This window comes from Eptesicus fuscus, chromosome 9, assembly GCF_027574615.1.
Source record: "Eptesicus fuscus isolate TK198812 chromosome 9, DD_ASM_mEF_20220401, whole genome shotgun sequence".
Taxonomy (NCBI): Eukaryota; Metazoa; Chordata; class Mammalia; order Chiroptera; family Vespertilionidae; genus Eptesicus; species Eptesicus fuscus.
Window position 1 is genome coordinate 90,507,544 of NC_072481.1, and position 23,666 is coordinate 90,531,209.

General features: G+C 44.0%; 1 protein-coding gene and 1 pseudogene across 2 annotated transcripts in view; both read right to left on the bottom strand.

Annotated features, from left to right (window-relative positions):
• The window catches only part of FARS2 (phenylalanyl-tRNA synthetase 2, mitochondrial), a 571,059-nt gene that overhangs the window by 483,958 nt on the left and 63,435 nt on the right, over positions 1-23,666 (bottom strand). The window lies entirely within an intron of this gene.
• Positions 14,708-15,319, bottom strand: LOC129150327 (ubiquitin carboxyl-terminal hydrolase isozyme L1-like; annotated as a pseudogene).

The window sequence follows — 23,666 nt, forward strand, 5'->3', positions numbered from 1 at the left end:
GTGCCCACGAGGAGATGAGTGGATTAAAAAACTGTGGTACATCTACACAATGGAATACTACGCTGCAGTAAAAAAGAAGGAGCTCTTACCATTTGCAACAACATGGATGGAGATGGAGAACATTATGCTTAGTGAAATAAGCCAGGCAGAGAAAGATAAATATCAAATGATCTCACTCATTTGTGGAATATAGTGAACAACATAAACTGATAAAAAAAAAAAAAAATAGATCCAGAGACAGAGAAACATCAATCAGAACTTCAAACCTCAGGGAAGAAATGGTGAGGTAACCAGAAACCCAAGAATGCGTGAGAACGCCTTTCTAACCATGCTAGCAATCATCGGATGTACGGTAATAATACCTGGGGCAAAAACTCCTTTTATTTGGTAAATGGAAATTCATTTCACAAAAATGGTTCAAATACTCCTCAGCACAATGTTCAAAACACAAGAAGCAGAATAACTGAAAAAGAGACGGGAAGACAGTTCAGTGGTGGGAGGACCCATAATTTCACATAATAGAAGAAAGAAGCTGTAAAGGAAGTATTTTGGACTTATGCTCCTGACCCTTCTTGGGTAAGACCCCTTACGTGGGCTGATCCCCTGACTAATGTAGTCACCAATAATACCAAACACCTTGGTCATCCAGGAGGATCATGGGTGGGGCAAGAAAGTATAATTACACAGGGGTCTCCACCCAGCTTCCCTTTTGTATGACACAAAATCAAAATACTGCTCCTTTGTGTGTAAAATTAAAGAGAGGTTTCTGGCTTGTGTGGACACCAAAGAAAGGGTGTCACTACTATCACTACTTGCCCACTGGAGAGGTGCAGAAAATGTAACTAAGACCTTGTCAATACAAAAAGAAATGGACAGCCCGTTTGAAAGGGAATTGCCATGGCCTAGAGCAAAGAATATCCTTCCATGATATTACTCTACAATGTCATTAAAATTCTTCCCAGATTTGGATTACCCCCATTACCTATAATAGTACCTTGCATCCTTGGGGATCAATAAAAAAAAAAAATCATCTTTATAGTGCTTGGAGACAAAGGTATCACATCTCTTGATATTTTAGAATTACAACAGCATAATACATAATTGTCCCAAGCAAACTTACAAACTAATTCTTTGAATGTCTGGCAGCAATGTAAAAAGGACATGTAAAGGTTTAATCCCTTCCATTGTGTAAAGGGCCTCCTGGGAATGCACCTGAGCATTCTATATTGGTCCCTCTTGCCATTTTAGCCAAGAGGGACCCTCTTCTCACAATCCAATTGCACACAGCTGTTGCCTGAGTTTTCTGTTCATGTCGAGGTTGAAGCCTCATGATGACTGGTACCATGGATCTGTCTCTCGCCCAGTGGGGCAAGCTGGGCCCTCCCTGGGGAAGAAACCCAGGTTCCCCAAGATATGTGATCAGCTCTGGGGCCCTGCCAGCAGGCAAGGGGATCCCAAGGCAGGTCCTGGGCGTGGAGGCCACGGGGACATAGGGTACCAAGGAGACAGAACTGAACCTCACATCACCCTGCTTGGCCCCGGAGGATGGCTGGTTAGCCAGAGACGGGTAAGATTCCTCAGGGAAGAAACAACCTAAGACAGGCACAGTTGCAGAGGGGCCATCAGGAGAGAACTTGGGGGTCAACAGAGGTGGGGCACAGACCCTCACCCCCCCCAACATTGCAGGGGCTTGAACACTCGCCCCTTCTGAAGGAAGTCTCCTGCCCCCATGGCTGCTTAACATCCCATACCCAGCTCAAATCGGGACCCGGATAACAGAGACTTGGCCGACAGCAGCTGCCCTCTCACTGCAACAAGAATTGTTGGAGTTGTCTTGAACCCATGGTGTGGGGAAGTGGGTTTTTGATATCTAAATCCTGCCTACCACCAGGAATGTTCAGGGCCTACTCAAGAAGGCAAATAATCCTTTCCACAAATATTTTCAGGGTAAAATAAGATTGTTGTTAGACTAATAAATTTGACAGTAAAATAGTAGTCAAGTTTTCAGGCTAATTTAAATTGGCTAATTGAAACAAGCAAATATTCTAGAAAAATTAATAGTACTGGACAAAAAGCAGCTCCTAAAGTGTTAACTAAAATTTTTATTGGTAGTTCATTTCATGATAAAATTGCATAACATGTAATGAACCTAAAGCAGTCATAGTATAGTGCAAAAAATTAAAATTTAAAAGCTATCAAGACTACATTAAAAATTTTTCAAAAGCCTCCTAATATTTAAATTAAAAAAGGGGGGGATAGTAGAAGAATATCATGTAAGGAAAAAATATCCTGTAAGTAAATTACATCTAGAAAATTTGTACTTTAGAAAATTAATTGTAATGCTAAAAGCAAGATACCCATAAAAAACACACATGGCGTCAAAACAAGCCAGAGGAAAATCATTTGGGCAAAAAATGAAAAAGGATCCCAAGTCAAATTTATAGGAAATATTACTTTATTAACTTTTGGTCGAGAATATGTTTGTATATTTTCAGAAAACAACTCCGAGACCATGTGGATTCCGGCAACAGAGAGGAATCGACAGGACTACTCCAGCCATGAAGACAGAAAAGAAGCAGTCCAAAGATGGAAGACGCTGACGATGCCTTGCCATACTAGCAGTCAGCAGCTGTGCGTCACTGCTGGTTGCACAGGACCAAACCAGAGAGGGTCGGACCTGCATTACCACCATTTGTCCACCATCCAGAACTGAAATATCATTGCTGACATGTGCACATAAGGAACTGTTTGACATTGAAATTGGGTCTCAAAAGAACTGTTGGCTCAGAAAGAAACTCACTACAGACTGATTCATTTGCCTTTCAGCATAACCATTATTGCTTGTCTCATTTTCGGTTCTTATAAGTATATTTCTAGTAGCACATGATCTCACTCATCTAGGGGAAATGATGAACAACATAAACTGATGAACAAGAACAGACCCAGAAACAAGGAGGAATGGATCAGACTGTTGGGCCTCAGAGGGAGGGTAGGGAAGGGTGGGGATATAGGGGAGAGATCAACCAAAGGACTTGTGTGCATGCATATGAACCTAACCAGTGGTTAAGGACAACAGGGGGATGGGGGCATGCGTGGGGAAGGGTGTGGGATGGGAATGGGGGGATGAGGACAAATATGTGATACTTTAATCAATAAAGAAATTTAAAAAAAGAAAAGAAAATGTACAGGTGCTTTAAATAACAAATAAACAATGGGGGATAAAGGGGACATCCTATCTAATAAAAGAATAATACGCAAATTAACCATCACTCCGCTACACCCACCAGCCACGCCCACAAAGCCACGCCCACCAGCCAATCAGGAGCGAATATGCAAGTAAACCAACCAAGATGGCTACAGCCACAGAGAGCAGGAGGGATGCTTGCGTTTCCCCGGCAATGGAGGAAGCCAAGCTTTCCGCCTGCCCTTGCCAGCCTAGGCCTCTGCTCAAGGCTACAAAGTTTCAATGATAGAAGATACATAAATCCAAACAGAAATGGCAGCAGCCACAGAGCTGGAAAGAGCAGGAGGCTAGGGTTGCCCCCGGCAATGGAGGAAGCCAAGCTTTCCACACACCCTGGCCAGCCCAGGCCTCCGCTTAAGGCTACAAAGTTGCAATTATAGAAGATACATAAATCCCAACAAAAATGGCTGCCGCCACGGAGCAAGCAGAAGGCTTGGCTCCACTCCAGGCTACAAAGTTTCAATTATAGAAGATAAATAAACCCCAGATACCAGGGCCTCCACTTGAGTTGCTAGGGAGTGTGGCCGGCCTGCAAACCACCACAGGCCCCTTGCCCAGGCCGCCCCACGCCCCAAGGGAACCCCCACCCTGCCCTGATCCAGGACATCCTTCAGGGAAAACCAGCCGGCCTTCACCCATGCACCAGGCCTCTATCCTATCTAATAAAAGAGTAATATGCAGATTGACCATCACTCCAACACACAATATGGCTGCCCCCATGTGGTCAAAGATCCTGCCCTCATGTGGACACAAGATGGCCACCACAAGATAGCCAGCAGGGGATGGCAGTTGGGAGGGACCAGTCCTGCAAGGGGGGGCAGTTGTGGGTGATTAGGCCAACAGGGGAGAGCAGTTGGGGGCGATCAAGCCTGCAGGAGAGGGCAGTTAGGGGGTGACCAAGCCGGCAGGGGAAGGAAGTTGGGGGCAACAAGGCCTGCAGGGAAGGACAGTTGGGAGGGACCCAGGCCTACAGGGGAGAGCAGTTGGGAGGGACCAGGCCTGCAGAGGAAGACAGTTAGGGGTGACCAGGCCTGCAGGGGAGGGCAGTTAGGCTGGCAGGGGAGCAGTTAGGCATCAATCAGCCTGGCAGGGGAGTGGTTAGGGGGTGATCAGGCTGGCAGGCAGAAGCGTTTAGGGGCAATCAGGAAGGCAGGCAGGCGAGCAGTTGGGAGCCAGCAGTCCTGGATTGTGAGAGGGATGTCAGACTACCCTCTAGGGGTCCCAGATTGAAGAGGGTGCAGGCTGGGCTGAGGGACAACACCCCCCACCCTGTGCACGAATTTCGTGCATCGGGCCTCTAGTATACACTTTAAAAAAATAAGAATTTTTTTAAAATACAAATTAGTAGGTACAGAATAGTCATGGGGATGTACCAATAAAGTACAGCATAGGAAACATAGTCAATAATCTATATATATAAAACCTTAATATGCAAATAGACCAAAGAGCAGAACAACTAAGTTGAGGTACAACATATGATGTGCGCTGACCACCAGGGGGCGCACACAGAACATGGTGGGCGTCGGCAGCAGAGTGCGGAACATGGCGGGTGACGGCCTCAGAGGGATGGTGGAGCAGGTGAGTGGGGGCGCCAGACCAAGGCAGGGCGCTGGTCACTGCCATAGGGGCAAGCCTCTGATGGTTACTGAAAATTCTTTGCTCCCATGCACCACGGTCCCACCCGGTGGTTGCACTTGCTGCCGGTGCTGGCCCCGTTCGCACCCACTACTGACGTCGGAACCACCATTCGCACCCGATCACTCGGTGCCATCAGCGGGTGCAAGCGGCAGCTGCCGGCCCCGATTGCCCCTCAGGGCTTTTCCACCTCCCCCTGCTCCTGAGGGGTGATCAGGGCAGCAGCCACTGCTTGCACCCGCTGACTACACCAGCCCCGTTCGCACCCACCACTGGCACTGGCCCCAATTGCTCCATGCAGTCAGCGGGTGTGAGTGGGGCTGGCGTCACCAGCACATGGGAGCAGCAGCAGCGGGAGCAGGGCTGCCGGCAGAGAGGGGAATGGGGGCCACAGCGAGAGGGGCAGGGTGGGGCGCAGAGGATGGGCCAAGACCCGCCCCTGTGCCCACAGCAGCCTTGTGGCCCACAGTTCCTTTCAAGGTGCACAAATTCATGCACTGGGCCCCTAGTCTATATATATAAAAGCCAAGCGACCGGAACAATGGAACGACTAAAACGACGGGTCACTATGACACGCACTGGAGCCCCCCCGATTAGCCCCCCAAAGCTCCCACTATCCCCCCTGATTTGTCCCCCCCATCAGGGGCAGGGCTGGCTGACCTCCTGCAGCCCCTTCCCTCCACCACCTCCCGGCTGGCCCAGCCCCAATCGGGCCCCAATCAGGGGAGGGGCCGGTGACCAACCTCCCATGACCCTTCCCCCGCCAGCCCAACCCCAAATGGCCCCCATCAGGGCAGGCCGGCTGGACCCCACCCATGCACGTATTCTTACACAGGGCCTCTAGTAATATATTAACTATGTATGGTGTTAGATGATACGAGATTTATTGAGATGATCACTTTGCAATTTACATAAATGTCCAACCACTGGGTTATGCACCTGAAACTATATTGTACCTCAACTCTAATTGAAAAATAAAAACAGTATTCTTTTAAAAATTTAATGACACTGTAGTGGCTCCCAAAAGAAAAGTTTAAAGTAAAACAATAAATTTTGTAGGTTTTAGAGAAGATGGGACCCATCACTTATAAAATAGTAGAAATAATCCACAACAATCCGGATTAATAACACAGAAGCTTAGTCAGATGAAGAGGAATACAGATAAAAAAATCAAACTCTCATCATTACCTCTGGAAGCATTTCTAAAACTTTCTTTGGACACAAGTTTTTCTCTTCAAAATATCAGACAAAACAAACAACAACAGAGGAAGACAAATCCTGCTGAGGCGGACACTAAGAGGGGTTCAGTGCCATAAGTCATGTCTCCAGCAGCCCCACGGGATGAGGGCTGTCACCAGGACCACCCTGGTCCCACTCAGCAAGAAGAATTCTCAGTGACATTTAGCTTCTTGCACCATTAAATCCAAAATGAAAAAGAGGAAAAATAAATAAACAATGACCAGAGAAAGAACACATGTTAAGGCTTCAGTTCCTCAATTAAGCACACAGAGCACGCACCTAAGTGGTTACAAGATGTTATATGACAAAAAAACAACTTTTCTTGCCACCTGGCAAAACAAGTGTTATTTAAAAAGAGCATGCTCTATCCTTCACAATCTCACCCCTGGGTGTAACTATTGTTCAGTGTGCTATATAATCAATTTTCATATCATAGGAAAACATGCATTTGTTCTTTTAGGTTATATTCTATACTTTTATAGCCCCATTTTTAAATACCCAAAGTTACTGCAATCATTTTACAAAGCTTTGAAACAATTTTGAAGACTATATTACATTAAATAAAAAGAAAACATTATAATTTATTTCACCACTTTCCCATTGAACATTTCCATGTAGATTTATATTTTTCTACATGATTATTTGATGATTTGTCTTGCTTACCAGATTGCAAACCCTATCTTTGTTTCTGGTTATTATTCTCATTCCATAGAGGTACCAAAACCATACCAGACAGATTATAGCTTCTGGTGAATGAATGAGGAAATTATCCTTTGATTCTTGGCTCAAATCATCCTCATCCACAGAATATTTGTACCTCCCTTGCATGCAAAAGAGAAAAAAATCTATTTCTTGAGCACTGGTATATGTCAACCACTGTGCTAGTCATATTCAAGAAGAAAGTCTATGCCCAAAAGGGTTGCACCTCAACCTAAAGTACATGCCAAAAAACTACCATTAAATTTTCAATTAAGAGACCTTCCAGAACTCTCCAGTGACCTCACCAAGCAGTCTGACTCTGGAAAAAGCTCTGGTCCCACTCTAAATGTCATCTGTGTCCCCTATGCCTGGGGATGGTCTGAGAGGACATAAATCCACAGCACAATGCAGCTCAGGGGATCTGCCACAGTGGGTGGCACCTGGGCAGGGAGATGTGAGCCAATAGCTCAGGAGTGGTGCACTAAAATGAGTTCTAAGTAGCTTTGATTTTATCAAAGAAGGGGGTTAGCAGAACTTTGTGGCATCTGCAAAAACAGGGAAAAATATAAAGGTAAAATCCATGCATGATAAGTCATTAGCCCATTCTGGAGAAAGGAAGTATAAAGTAGGATTCTGATACTTTCTTGCTTTGTGAATAAATATATTGTACTATCCTCATAGGTACCTTCCCAAAAAAGACATCATTGTGCCACTACCACCCCCTCAAATTGCAAGCCAGAAACAGAGGCATGGATTATCACTCATTCAAATCAAAAAAGGCCACTTTCCCATTGAACATTTAGGTCACTTTCTACATAGAATTACATTTTACAACATGATTATTTGATTATTTATCTTGCTTACCAGATTGTAAACCCTGTCTTTGTTTTTGGTTACTATTCTCATTCCATTTCTTCAACCTTAAACTACACTTTTAAAACTACTAGGATTTTTATTTCACATAGGAAAAACACAAAAACCACAAGACTTCAATACCAATGGTTATTTAAAAATATTGCCCTGGCCAGTATGGCTCAGTTGGTTGGAGCATCATCTCCTGCACTGAAGGGTCAGGGGTTTGGTTCCCAGTCAAGGGCACATACCCAGGTTGCAGGTTTGATCTCCGGGCAGGACACATGTGGGAGGCAACCAATCAATGTTTCTCTCTCTCTCTTCTCTCTCTCTCTCTCTCTCTCTCTCTCTCTCTCTCCTCCCTCCCTCTCCCTTCCTCTCTCTAAAGCCAATAAAAAACATGTCCTCCTCAGGGGAAAATTAAAATAAATAAATAAGCAAACAAACAAAGATACTGTAAGACATTTACTTTCCTGAGATGCCATGAGAAGGAGAATCAAAGTATCCCAGCCAACAGCCAGCACCAAGACACCAGACAGGTGAGACAAGCCAACTTCTAGCCCAGCTTAGCTGCCATCTGAAATCAGCTGCATGAATAACAGCCTACATGTGTATAACAGAAGGACTGCCCAGTCAACCCACAGAGTGATGGGAAATAACAAATTACTTTCCTTCACATCACATATTTATTGAGTAGCTCTATTTTTTGTACCATAATTCAAACCTTTTAAAAAAAAAAAAAAAAAGATGATAACTAGGGTTCTTTCCAGTCTTTTTTAAAAAATATTTTTATTTATTTTTAAATATTTTTATTGATTTTCAGAGAGGAAGGGAGAGGGAAAGTGAAATAGAAACATCAATAATGACAGAGAATCATTGATCAACTGCCTCCTGCACGCCTTCTACTGGGGATTGAGCCTGCAACCTGGGCATGTGCCCTTGACCAATATCGAACCCGGGAACCCTCAGTCCCCAGGCTCACGCTCTAAATATATTTTTATTGATTTCAGAGAGGAAGGGAGAAGAAAAAAGAGAAACATCAATGATGAGAGAGAATCATTAATTGGCTGTCTCCGGCACGCCCCCTACTGGGGATCAAGGCGGCAACCCTGGCATGTGCACTGACCAGGAATCAAACCATGACCTCCTGGTTCATAGGTCACTGCTCAATCACTGAGCCACACCAGTGCGGCCATAATTCACATCTTTAAGCATCAGAGCAAGTACCTAATTACACTGTATTAATGATTTCAGGAAAATGCTACAGCACTTCCTATAGCACATCTCTAATGACTTCTAAGGATTAGTCATTATGTGTGAAGGATTTAGAGGGCAAGAGAGAAGAGGGAAAGGTGATAGCTGGAGGTTCCGACATCAACCAGATTTATTTTAGAGACAGGATGACTTTCAAAAGTTAAGCTACTTATATGACAGATTCCTATATGGATGAAAAATTATTCTGAAGTATACACTAAACACAGATGACATCTACCTAATGGGGATGCAGTAGATAAAACAAAGCTTGGTTTAAAATTTTGTTCTCTATGCAATGCTCACACCTCACCAACCTTGCACTGTCCTAACTTTGTCTCCTGCAAGACACAGAGGCCAGGGATCCCTTATAAGAGGGAAATAGAAATACATATAAGAACATGGAACCTCAACACTCAATTTCTACTCACACTGTTTCCTTCCCTCTGCTCATGTCCAAGTCCCACCTTAAAGGTGACTTCTACAAATGTCAAGAACACATCAAGCCCAATGCATAATCCTAATGATCTGTTAAGACCTTTTTTATACAGGATTTTAAAAGAACATAAACACCATGAAAAATACAAATCATGTAACTTATTGAAATTAACACTAATGTCAGGAGAATAATGGGGCAATGGTCCTTTTGTAGAGGTGACACAAGAGCAAAAGAAACTATTTTCCTCCCTTTGGGACCCAAGAGTAGGTCAGATCCTCTATGAAAGACCAGAGCTCACCCATAACTCTGACATTTCCTATACAGATAAAGTTTCCAGAGACCAAAATCAATTTCCCAAACTCTCCTATCCTTATCAAGAATTTTTACTTTCTCTCAACCAACATTCCATCTACAAAAATGTAGAGGGCCCCCTGGGAAGACACATGGACATTCTTTAGATTGCTGTTGACTAAGCCCGAGATATTGGCGGAGTCATGTCAGTTGCACCCCGCCCCAGGAGTGCGGAGGTGTTGTCAGTTCCTGGCTTACCTTTGTCTAGGTTCCAGAAGAGGGCTTTGAGATGTGGAACCAGTCTAGCACCGGAAAAGAGGAAATGAAATGGACTTGGGCCCTCCCAAGCTCCTTTAATCTTAAGTTTTCCGGTGAAACCCCCTTGTATATTGGAGGATAAATAAATGTGCTGCGTGGCTCAGGGCAGTCGTCTGTCTCTCCTGCAGAAGAGGTCAGCGACCCACCCAGGACCCAGCTTGCATCTACTTCTGTGTCAACTCTCTTTATTTCATTATTTCTCAATCCCCGGCCGCCTCTATCAAGAACCAGTTTCATCTCTCTCCGTGCTGGCCACGGAAAAGGGAGATCCCCGCCGCATCAGGCCCCCCCCACAAAAAAAAAAAAATGGCTCTAGACTTTAATATCCATGCCTGTCTGTATATTGCCTTAAAAGAGCAGAAGAATGCACAGACATGTGAGAAGGAAGGAGAAAATGCTTTCTAGCCATAGCATAAAGCTGGCACTTTGGAGAGCTAAGGGCTCACAACACCCAGTACAGAACAGAGGAGCAGTGGTTTAAACTGAAGGTCAGTCAACTGGTCAACCGCTTTCACTATCCATTTATGGATCTTCCCATCATTAATGTACCAGCAGCTGCCTTCCTCTAGCCTATCTCTAGCTATGCTGACTTCTGGGAGAACAACATGTCATCAGAGAGAATAATATTCATGAGACCAGCCAGGTAGCATCCAAGCCACTTGGGAGCTGACATGGTATTTCCCAGCGTGTACTCTGAACACTAGTTTCTCAAGATGTACAGGTGGAAAGCTTCCCAAACCTTCTGGAAAGCAGTGGACTTTACCCTCTCTAAAGATTCACAATGGATATCTGTATTTTCTGACCCAATTGACTTTGGGGCCTATTTATCACATGGCATTTATTAATATCCAAGCATCTTGTGTTCTGAAGCACATCTTCTAGAAAGCACTGAGTTTATACATGTGAAGTCATCTAAATTAGCGTCTATGTCTAGGCAACCCAGGAAAGTGGGCCAAGCATGCAGGTTCATTTCCCACTTAGGGCACATACAAAATCAATAAATGCATAAATGAATGGAACAACAAATTTCTCTCTCTCTCTCTCTCTCTCTCTCTCTCTCTCTCTCTCCTTCCCTCCCTCCCCCCCTCCCTCTCTCAAATCAATCAAGCAATAAAAATTTTTTTTAAATCCAAAGGAGCTCTACAAAGTGGTACACTCTGAAAAGCGATACATTACATAGTTGATTGTCTCATCTCTTATATGACTTCATTATCCATTTAAGAGACACAGTATAACCAACCTCAAAAAGATACCAAAAAACAGGGTACTAGAGGCCACAGTCCTGAGCTAGGGAGGTCGCAGAACACTGGGGTTGAGAGCACAGCTTAGGACACAAGCTCCGCCAATCACCAGGTCTGTGATGTCAACAAGCTACTTAACTTCCCTCAGCATTCATTCCCCAATATGCTAAATAGGCATTTTGGCTAAAATAAATTATAATGATAGAGGTTGTCTCTAGACAATAATAAATGCTATTGTTATTTGTTGGTGTTAATATCATTGTTATACTCTCCACTCAAGGAAATAACAGTCCTATATTCTCTAAAACAAATATATATTTGAATTATTTAAATTATTAACCACCATTAAAAGTAACTCAGAAAACAAGATATTAAATGCTTACCTATTAAAATGTTTTTATTTATTTGTATCAAATCATCTCCCCTCCCCATGAACACCGAAGAGTAGTGGGGGCTGAGGGAGGGGGATGGTGGGGAGGGCAAGAGGGGGGGAGCCAAGAAGGGGGCTCCAGGAAAAGTCCAGTCTCTGAAGTTTCATCAGGTGCAGGTGAAGCGGTGACCTCTCCTCTTATTTCCCAGGGGCCCCTGACAATCCCATAAACTGAAGCTTCAGTTATTCTGGTCATATGCTTTTGAACGTGATGAAGGTGCCAGAGAGCTTCTTAATTTAAACCCCTGGAAAGACCCCATAGCAGTTTGTACTCCATCTTCCACTGAAGAAAGTCCTCTGAGCTGGCCAGGCCACACACATATAACTGACGGAAGTTAGATCTACCTGAGGCTTCACCACCATTGCCAGTATTGTGGGTACATGAGGAGACCACAGGGCCATGGTAGAGGGTTGTGCTTGGGTGGTAATGTTTGTCTCAAGGCCAGATAAGGGATTTATAATAACTGCTGTTCTGCTGGCCTTCTACCCTGACTCCTGGTCCTCATTCCACTGAGAACAAAGTAAAGGTGGAAATGGCAATACTCCACAAGTTGGGTTGACAGAGACCTTAGACTGTCTCTCAAGATGGGAAAGGACTGCAATTGTTGGTAGGATTAGTTGTAGGTAAGGAATTCATGGTGACCGTATAGCCCTCCAGCTGAGGCGCTTGCAACCCTCAAGCCAATAGGTGCTCATTACTGTGTCAAGCATCAGCCCAATAATGAGTCATCATGGCTCTCTCTCACTTGTAGTCCACGCACAGCATTGACTCAGTCTACTGAGGGTGTTGATAGTCAGGGAGTGGCTATATGTCAGGTTTCAGTTTCTTTTCAGGGTCCATTTTTATCCATGGATCCTTCATGATTTCTTCTAAAATGCACTTCTCACTTGGGTTGAGGATCGGGAATTTCTTAAGCAGGTTTTCACTCTCTATGGATATGAGGAAAGAAACATCGTTTATTCTGAATTCGTCTCCCTCAAAAGGCAGAGATCAGGTAACCATCATAAAAAAAGGAACTCCAAGGCCCCATAAATCCACCAAGGGTCCAATGTAATTATGGCTCTGGAAGAGTCCCAGGGTATATAGTAAGTCGGGTTCTGCAACAGGAGGTATTCCATTTACTGACAATGGTGAATTCATTCCTGAAGCCAAAATCTGCAACACTGACATTAAGGTCAACATCTAAGAGTTCTCTGGCTTTGGGTCTCTGTGGACAATACCCTCTGGTGGCGGTACTACACAGCAGATACTATCTGGTGGAATTTGTCACAAGCCTCTTTCTCATTCATGTAGCCATTGTCCTGGAGGTCTCTCTTCCACTAGCATACACTATGATCAGATCGAGTGTTTCCTGGGTCTACATCACCTCAAATAGTTTCACAATATTAGGGTAATTCAAGGTCTACATGCTTTGGACTTCAAGGAATAGTCTCTGGAAGCTGGAAAAGCTATACTGCTCTTGTTAATTACCTTCACAGTGACCTCTGTCCCAGTCATAATGCACCCAGCCATCACTTGGTGAAGCTGCCCTGGTCAATAGTCTTGAGGAGCCAGAAATTGTCAATATGGGTCTCCTCCTCAGTAGAGATGGCCATAGGCCCAAGCAGCACAGTGACCTGCTAACTTACACTAATAACACTAATTTTTAAAATTATATGATAAAAAGATAAAGAAGAAAATTTTGAAAAATAAATAGGAAAAGGGGGAAAAAATGGGTCTCAGAATAAAATTGCCAAAAAATTACTCAAAAAAATGAGAAAAACAGAAAAAATAAGAAAATAATAATGATAAAGAAAAATATGAAAATAAATTAAAAAAGAATGAAAACAAAACAAAGTAAAAGAATAAAATAAAAAGAGAAAATTTAAATTAGTAAAAAATAAGAAAAAACAGTAAAGGAAAAAATAACAAACAAGAAAGACAAAAAGCCAACTGTGGTCAAAGTCCCTTAAGTCACCAAAAATCGAGCTTCCTCAATAATAGGACCAAACACTGGGGATTCAGCCAGGGACTCACACTGGTGCTTGGAATTCCCATTCCTTCCTTACGAGGTTATAGCAAGAAGTACACCAATCATGGCTGTGGTTTTTCTCACTTTTTCGTTTCAAGAACACTTTATTATTTTTTTAGGGGAAGGGAAATACTTGGAAAAGCTTTTTATTTATGTGCATGATAGCAATCTATATTTACCTTATTAAAATTTAAAACATAGAGGATGCTTCAGTGGCCTTTTCACCTCTAGTTTGAAAAACTATAATAATTTTTTGCTTTTAGAGAGCTCATAATGTCTACACAATATAACCAATTCCTTTTTCTTTCAGCTCTGTCTCAAAATGATGCCAAAGTTAACTTGGCGAGTGATATTATAACAAAAATGTTCTGTTGTAGAACATATGGTAAGGTGCATTACTAACATCTATGAACTCAAGAAGATGGCTTTCATCAGATTTTCATTTCTTCTTTGCAGTTTTGCCCAGGCTTTGAAGGAGATTCCTCTCTTCCATGGGCCAGAGAACTCACTAGGTTCATTTCAATTATCTTTAAATGTATAGGTTGCAGTTGCAGGTTGAGAAAGCTACTCTTTCTTTTTTAAACCAACAGGCAAGCCATCATACTCTGTGTCTATAATAGGTTGGGGCATGAGTGCTGCATGCTTGGCATGGGACCAATACCTCACAGGGGAAAATCCAGAAGTCCATTTATTCTCTAACACTCTTCTTTCCTTTTTTCTTTGTCAGCATAAAAGTTTTATTCCTTTAAAGAACAAACAATTTAAACTACATCTGAGGCCTTAACTTATAGACACAAACGAAAGTAACCATTTAAAGAATTAAATATTGAGGTACAAGGCATACAATGGGGGAAATGCTTTGCCGTCTGAAGCTTACAATAAACTTTGCTTCATCGACAGCTGAGCTCTGCTAGCACTTGGGTGTGGTTGAGGTGAGAATAGCTACAGAACCGAAGGAGAACAGCTATTTTCTACAAGTACTGAAGCATTCTAAAATGCATTGGTAGGGAAATATTTTGATGGTGAAGGGAAGATGGGGGGGAAACTAGCAGAGCACTAGGCGGTCTTGCAGAGGGCCTCAGCAGAAAAGTGGACTTCTCCTTGCTCACACTCAGTGAATTCTCAGTGGACCTTGACTGCGTCCGGCAGCAGCGAGGCCTCTGCACTGGTGCCATGGTTCACCAGAAATGGCATTTGTCCATCAACTTCCTAGAGGTTGCCATCCATGTTGTTATACAGAATAAAATGAAAGTTCACTTTGTCATCTACCCAACACTGGCCTTCCTGCACCAGGCTTCATGGGTTGCCTGAATGGCTTCATTCTTTTCAAAGCATTTTGCTCTGTTTTCAGGGGATAACTTCTCCATTTCTGAAAAAAAAACTTTCAGGACTGACCCATCCTCAAATTCCAGTTTGTCTTCATTACTGTGTGTCTAAGTCTGATGGTACCATGGGAACCCCCAACGGTCTACTTCATAAAGTACACTTTCGGGCTGACTTACTGTCCCTTCAGTTCTTCAGTCTGTTTTTTCCTGAAGTTCTCATGCTGGGCCTCCTCTTCCAGCCCCAGAACATCGACAAAGCACCACTGGCCAGCAGCCCCCAAATGGGCCGGCAATTTGTTTAGCACCTGGGGTTAATTTCCATCAGTTTGAGCTGTATCTTCATGAACCACAGAAGAAACCACAACCCACAGATGAGGAGAAACCTCTTCATTTCTTTATATGGATCCAAGTTCCTGACCTATATAATTCCCCTTCTCCCTGAAGAACTTCGTTTTAAACATTTTCTTGCCAGGCTGATCTACTGGTGACAACTTCCCTCAATTTTTGTTAGTCTGAGAAAGTCTTTATTTCTCCTTCACTTTTGAAGGATAATTTTGCTAAATACAAAATTCTAGGTTGACTTGTTTTTGTTGTTGCTGCTTTTCCTTGCTTACATGGTTTCTTAAAAAAAAAATCTGATTTTTCTGTTCTTGTGCCTTTAAAAAAGTAAGTGTTTATTTCCTCTGGCTTTCTTCAAGTTGTTCTCTTTCCCTTTGCTTTTCTACAGGTTTAATTTTATATATCTATGTGTCGATATTTTGGAATTTGCCTACATAGTGTTCTCTGAGCTACTTGGATTTGTGCTTTGAGTTGCCACATCAAACTTCTCAGCCATTATTACTTCAAACCCCTTTCTCTGTTTCTTCTCCTGTTAGTATTCCCAATTACCTGTATATTACATCTTTTCTAATTGTGTTACAATTCTTATTTTGTTCTAGTTTCGTCATTCTTTTTTCCCTTTATTTTTCAGTTTGGGAAGTTTCTAATGACCTATCTGTCAGCTCACAAACTGTTGCCTTGGCCCAGTTCAGATTACGGATAAGCCAAAAAGCATTCTTCACTTCTGCTACAGTGTTTTTAGTTTTTAGTTTTAGCATTAAACTTTTTATTTTTTCCAGACTTTTCATTCCTCTGCTTGAACCAAACTATTTTTATATTTTGTCCACCTTTGACATTAGAGCCCTTAGCATATTAGCCATATTTATTTTAAATGCCTGGTCTGATAATTAAAAAATCTCTACCATATCTGACTCTGGTTCGGATGCTTCATTTGTCACTTCAAATGGTGTGTTTTGCCTTTTAGCATGCCTTATAATTTTTGTTGTTGAAAGCCAGACATGAGGTATTGTGTAAATAAGCCTTTAGTGTGAAGTTTTATGTTCATTTGGCTAGGAATTAGGCTGTGTTTGCTGTTTGCTGTAGATATCAGAAGCTAAAACTTCCTCTAGTATCCTTGTTTATGCCTTCCTGTTGCCTTTGGCTTTCCTTTTAATAGGGTCTGAACCTTGCAGTTCTTTTAGCTGTACTCCCTTGTCATTATCCAGGAGCGTGAGTGATGTGGTGGTAAGGTGTTAGGGGAGGGGAAGCCCTATACTGTGCTATGATTAGGTCTCGGTGTTTTAGTGAGCCTGGGCCACTGGCCTGTGACTCTAAGTGTTGGCTTTCTTTCCCCCGCTTAGGTGAGACCAGAAGTCTAAAGGGAGTTGAATTATGTATTTCTCATCCCAAATCAGTTAGATTCTGATGAACCACAAGTCTGTTAAGCTTTGGTAAATTAATTTAAGGGCCGGCTTTTATTAAGGAGAACAATGTTTTGGATACATTTTGAAATGGTTACTTTCCCCCTCCCACTGCCAGAAAAAGGAGAGGATTTTTCTGAGTCTCTGGTGGGACTCCAAAAAAGTAAGATTCATGAAAGCATAGAGCCTCTCCATGCCCTCCAATACTGGGCCCTGGGAGTTTTTAACTCTCAAGCTTGTGCACACCAAGTATTCAGCAACTTACCTGTTACAATTTAACTGTTCCTACCAGTCCTGGAGGTATGTGTTGGGGCAGGGAAAGGGGGGTTCTGCTCCTGGACTTTTGCTTCTGGTAAACTGTGATTCATGGAATCACTTCTCTCTCCATTTTAAGGTTCAGCAATTTACCTTGTGACCTCAGTTCTCAAGCATCTAGGAAGAATTGTTGATTATCAGTTTGTTGAGCTTATTTTCTTATTGTGAACACAAGAGTGTAAACTTCCAAGCTCTTTACATGATGTCCTGTTAAATTTTTTTTAAATTAATGTATTGTTTTGATGGTTTTACAATCTTATTCATAATATTCAAACCTTCAAAAATCTATATTTAATTAAACTGTTTTGCTTATAGCATGCTATCTGAGAGTACTATTTACACACAGGGAAAATACACTCAACACAGACAAGTGTTAGGAGAAGTAACTAATCCACCCTATAGTGCCACTCACCCTAGATGAATCTTGAGCTGTACTTCTGATATTTAAAAATCTATCTAGCTATTTTGATTACAAGAGTCTTTTCTTATAAGTAATTTCTAAAATCAGATGTCAGCCAACATGAATATGGCTCCATTAGTCAGGTAAGACTGCCAATTAAACATCTGGATAGCAACCAGCATCCCTCTCCATAATGAGGCCCTAACAAGAAGGCAGAGTGAGCACCAACAGTATATGCTGTTTTTCTTTTTCTCCACAACTCATTTGTGGATGCCATGCAAGGTGGCAGGAGGGAAACTACATCATTTAAATAAAGCAGTCTCCTATGCCGTCTTTTATCATGGTCATTTACCTCTGAACATGCACTTATAACCAGCTTAGCACAAATGTGTTAGGTATTCTGATACCCTCTGCTCCCCTCTTCTCAAAAAATCAATCTACACTTTAGAAATAAAACAAATTCTTTTCCAAGTAATATACCACCAACAGTAGATATTGATGCTTTGGAAAATACATGTTTTATTTCTGGTATATTATTCTTTCTTTGAAAGATAAGGAAGAGATAATACTTCCCTGCAAATACTTAATGTAAAGGTCTAACTATTTTTCAGATTATGAGTTGGGGTTTTTTTTTCAAATTGTATTTTAATAATTTTTCTTTGCTCCTTTATCTCACCATCAAATGAACTTCCAATCTACCTCTATGATTTTGGGCTTCAAAACTTACATATTTACCTAAATAAATCAGAGTGAATTTCATTACATACTAGAACCATATTCATATCAAGAGACCAAAATATCACTGGGGATTGATTTCATTATGCAGGCACAGCATGCAAGGAAACAGATGGGACAACTTCCACAAAACCTACAGTAATGGGGAATGGTCAGACAGCACATATGTATAAGAAGATTCTACTTGTCTTACTAGCATTATCTGAGGGGTCTTAATCATTACTAATGCTTGTCCAAGATTATATAATACCTAGATAGACTGTTCCTTATTCCAAAAATATTATTCCTGAAAGCTGTCATTTAAATAAACATAGAAACCTTATATTACAAAAGATTCCTAAAGTACATCTTTTCACAAAGCCAAGAATTCATTAGCAAAATCATCATCCAATTACCTCCATCCCAAATTTACCTGCTTTTCATTTAAAATTGTTATATATTGGATCTTCTTAAAATAGAGCACAACTTAACTTTTATTACAGAGATTGTATTTCTTTCTCAAAAAAACTCCAGATTGCTATATAAAATTTGCCTCACAAAGTCTCCAAAGAAATTTCAGATAAAAGTAATATAAATTATCAATTCAATTATATGAAAAAGTAATGACAACTATATTTCCCCAACTAGCCATCCTTCTTGACAAAAGGGAGCTGAAGCTCTTTAGATGCCGCCAGAACTTCCATGGAGCACAAGTGTGGGGAGAATCCCCGTTCAGTAGATCTCTTATGCAAATGAAATATATAAGACTAGTGACCCGGTGCACGAAATTCATGCACAGGTGGGAGGGGGTTCCCCCAGACCAGCCTGCACCCTCTCCAATCGGGAACCGCTGGCTTCTAACCGCTCACCTGCCTGCCTGATCACCCCTAACTACCTCTGCCTGCCTGCCTGATTGCCCCTAACTGCCCTTCCCTGCCGGCCTAATCTCGCCCCCAAATGTCTCTGCCTGCCTGATCACCCTTAACTGCCCTCCCTTGCCAACCTGATCTCACCCCCAACTGACCTTCACTGCTGGCCTGATCTCACCCCCAAGTGCCCTCCTCTGCCGGCCTGGTTGCCCTCAACAGCCCTCCCCTGACGGCCTGATCTTTCCCCCAACTGCCCTCCCCTGCTGGCCTGATCACCCCTAACTGCCTCTGCCTCAGCCCCAACCACCATGGCTTTGTCTGGAAGGATGCCAGATGTCCAGAAGATGGCTGGTTGACCCGGTATAATTAGCATATTACCCTTTTATTAGTACAGACTAGAGGCCCAGTGCACGAAATTCGTGCACGGAGGGGGGTTGTCCCTCAGCCCACCTTGTACCCTCTCCAATCTGGGACCCCTCGAGGGATGTCCGACTGCCCGTTTAGGCCCGGTGGGATCGGGCCTAAACGGGCAGTCGGACATCCCTCTCACAATCCAGGACTGCTGGCTCCCAACTGCTTGCCTGCCTGCCTTCCTGATTGCCCCTAACCACTTCTGCCTGCCAGGCTGATCACCCCCTAACCACTCTGCTGCCAGCCTGTTTGCCCCCAACTTCCCTCCTCTGCCGGCCTGGTCACCCCTAACTGCCCTCTCCTGCAGGGTTGATCACCTCCAACTGCCCTCCCTTGCAGGCCTGGTCCTTCTCAACTGCCCTCCCTTGCAGGCCGGGTGCCTCCCAACTGCCCTCTCCTGCAGGCCATCTTGTGTCCACATGGGGGCAGGATCTTTGACCACATGGGGGAAGCTATATTGTGTGTTGCAGTGATGATCAATCTGCATAATACTCTTTTATTAGATAGGATAGAGGCCTGGTACAGGGGTGGGGGCCAGCTGGTTTGCCCTGAAGGGCGTCCCAGATCAGGTGGGGGTTCCCTTGGGGTGTGGGGCGGCCTGAGCGAGGGGCCTGTGGTGGTTTGCAGGCAGGCCATGCCCCCTGGCAACCCAAGCGGAGGCCCTGGTATCTGGAATTTGTTTTCCTTCTACAATTGAAACTTTGTAGCCTGGAGCGAATCCAAGCCTGGGGCTCCCTCCGAGGCTGGTAGCCATTTGTGTTGGGGTTATAATTGAAACTTTCTAGCCTTAAGCGGGTGGGCCCGGTCAGGGTGTGCGGAAAGCTTTGCTTCCCCTGTTACTGGCGGCAACCCTGGCCTGCTCTCTCAAGCTCCATTCTGCCGCCATTTGTTTGAGTTTGTTTACCTTCTATAATTGAAACTTTGTAGCTTGAGTGGAGGCTTAGGCCTGGCAAGGGCAGGCGGTAAGCTTGGCTTCCTCTGTTACCTAGGAAACCTTGCTCTCTGTGGCTGTAGCCATCTTGGTTTGGGTTAATTTGCATACTCGCTCTGATTGGATGGTGGGTGTGGCTTGTGGGTGTGTCGGAGGTATGGTCAATTTGCATATTTGTCTATTATTAGATAGGATTATATAGGATAGGATTGCTTAAATGGGGGAAAGCCTTTTTCAGCAGGAGGAAATGCTCCTGGCAGACAAAAACACAAAATCCCTATATCTGGACTGATAGCCAGCCATATGAACTATACTGCCAAACCAGTCATTAAAAAATTGAACCGCTTTCTTACACCTTACAGCAAACAGCTGTTGCCCTTAAAACCCGTCCTCAGCCCCCACCTTAGGTTCTGCCTTCCTAGTTCACCCATATTAGGTTCTGATTGGTTGGTTTCTATGCCAGTCAGCGTCAAAAACTCCACCTCCTAGGCAGCCATTGGCTCCTGGCACTCCACCAGATTTGGTTCTGATTTGTTGGTTTCTATGCCAGTCAGTGTCTCTGGGCCTATCTCTGGGCCTGATCAAAGAGGCGGGGCTGATCAGCAGCCCCACGGAGGCCCAGAGAGAAACAGAGGTGCGGCTGCTGGTGAAGCCTGGAGAGAAAGAGAGGCAACAACTGATCAACAGCTGCCACTGAGGCTGAAGATCAGACCCTGCCTCTCTCTCTGCAGGCCTCTCTCTGGGCCTAATCTGCAGCCCCCTTGGCAGTCAGTGCTGGGTTGCTGTCCAGCACTGGCTGCAGTCAGTGTTGGGTCGCCAGGGCAACCCAGCACTGACTTCTGGTGTTAGGCCGAGCCTTTGGTCATTACAAATCCCCTGGCTCTTTATATATATAGATTAATCCTTAGAGAAAAAACAGCCAATCAAACCGAGGAAGAACATGATACAAACTCTGCCTGAGGAGAAATCAGACTACAGCCAGTTCACCAAATGAGATCAGTGCTTACAAAGTGCTGATGGACTTTCCCAACCATTTTTTGGAAGGAGAAACCATCAGAGCTGGTGATCCCTGCTGAAAAACAGAAACAATCCACCTTTCCCCCATGTGATCCCTGCTCTCCCTGCTCCCACTCACCCAGGCCAATCTGTCACTCTCCTCCACCTCGCTGCATCCTTTACAAGTTCTTTTAAATCCATCCCGTCAGTATCACAGCGATCCATATGTTGTAGGTGGCGGGAACTGCACCAGGTTATCTGACCGGTGGGGTCTGACCAGACCTGGGTCTCACAACCTTGGTACTTGAGTTCTGGCTAAGAAAAATATTCAGAGCCAAGACTCAAACTCACTAGAGAAGATTTATCAAGCAAGCAAAAAGAAAGCACACTTGAAGAGAGAGTACACAGAAGAGAAATTTGGAGCTGGTGGCTCAAAGAGCTGCCCTGGAGAATGGTCTAGGGCTCCTTTTAACACCTTGAAGAGGGCAGAATGTGTAACTACTTTCTTCTTCAAACTGACCTATTGGGGTCTGCCAGTTGTCTTCTGTCCTTGTATGGACATCAGATGGGGCTTTCCTCCAGCCCCCTTGGTCTCCTCTAAGGGGGGAATGGGGGAGGGGGCCCTACCACATGGTTTAACCACATGCCAGGGGAGAAATGGTCAGGAGAATCTGACATGTGACTGGAGGCATTCAAGGATGCAGAGGGGGGTCTTGCAAGTGAAGTTCTGATTAAAAATACTTATCTCTAATACTTGCTCTACCAGTTCTTTCCATTGCTAGGTGTCTGGACATTCTGCACTGGTGACCTTCTGTAAAATTGGCCTATAGTCCTTGCCCTGTTCATGTCTAACTGCCTACCAAACATCTACTTCTTTTCATTACCAACTCCTTCCTTCCATCAGGCTACCTTTATCTATGGAGGCCCCTTAACTGGTTTTACTGCCTCCTATCTTAGCCTCCCAATCCATTTTCTCCCAAACAACCAGCAAGATCTTCCAAATTTACAAGTCTAATAAAGTCACTCTACTGTTAAAAACCCTTCACTAGCTCCCCAATACCAAAAATGTTTCTATGGATAAAATCCATATGCCTCAGCATAATTATAAGGTCTTCATAAATTTATTGGAGGTTCCCAAATTTTGTTACACCTTGAAATCTGAGAAGTTTTATAATTCCCAATGCCCTGGCACACTCATATTAGTTAGTCACAAAAAGCAAACTATAGTACTACCAATAATTAAGGAAGTAACTGGGTAACCAGAACTAGCTGATGGCAGTGTCTCTTTTTAGCACAGCTAAAAATGTCAAATCCTGCTCACACTGCTCAGCAAACAGGCAACCTGGAACCTGGATGAAGGACTTTGTGGCATATTTCAGCCAAGGGATTTGTCTAGCACAGTGGTCGGCAAACTCATTAGTCAACAGAGCCAAATATCAACAGTACAATGATTGAAATTTCTTTTGAGAGCCAAATTTTTTAACTTAAACTTCTTCTAACACCACTTCTTCAAAATAGACTCGCCCAGGCCATGGTATTTTGTGGAAGAGCCACACTCAAGGGGCCAAAGAGCCGCATGTGGCTTGCGAGCCGCAGTTTGCCGACCATGGGTCTAGCATTATAGTTCCCAGACAAGAGAAGGATGAACTCCCAACATGGGATTTAGGTGACCCTTTAATAAACTATTATCCGAATATATAAAAACCCTGGGTCGTAATGACCCATAACGACCGAGGCTCGACCAACCAGAAGTCAGTCCTGCAGTCAGCGCTGGGTTGCCGTGGCAGGCTCGGTGCTCCAGCACTGACTCCTGAGGGGGCTGCGAATCAGGGCCATAGAGAGGCCTGAAGAGAGAAGCAGGGACTGATCCATTGCCTCTGTGGCAGCTTTTGATCAGCACTTGGCTCTCTCTTTCTCTCCAAGTCTGGCCAGGAACCGCACCTCCACTTCTCTCCAGGCTTCCACCATGGCTGCTGATCTGCCCTGCCTTTCTGATCAGGCCCCATTGATAGGCCCAGAGATGCTGACTGGCATAGAAACCAACCAATCAGAACCAAATTGGCCGGCAGAGGAAGGCAGTTGGGGGCAAGATCAGGCTGGCAGGGGAGGGCCGTTGGGGGTGAGATCAGGCCAGCAGGGGAGGGCAGTTGGGAGAAAGATCAGGCCGGCAGGGGAGGGCCAGTGGGGGCGAGATCAGGCAGGCAGGGGAAGGCAGTTGGGGGCAACCAGGCCGGAAAGGGGAGGGCAGATAGGGACGAGATCAGGCGGGCAGGGGGAGGGCCGTTGGGGGCGAGATCATGCCAACAAGGGAGGGC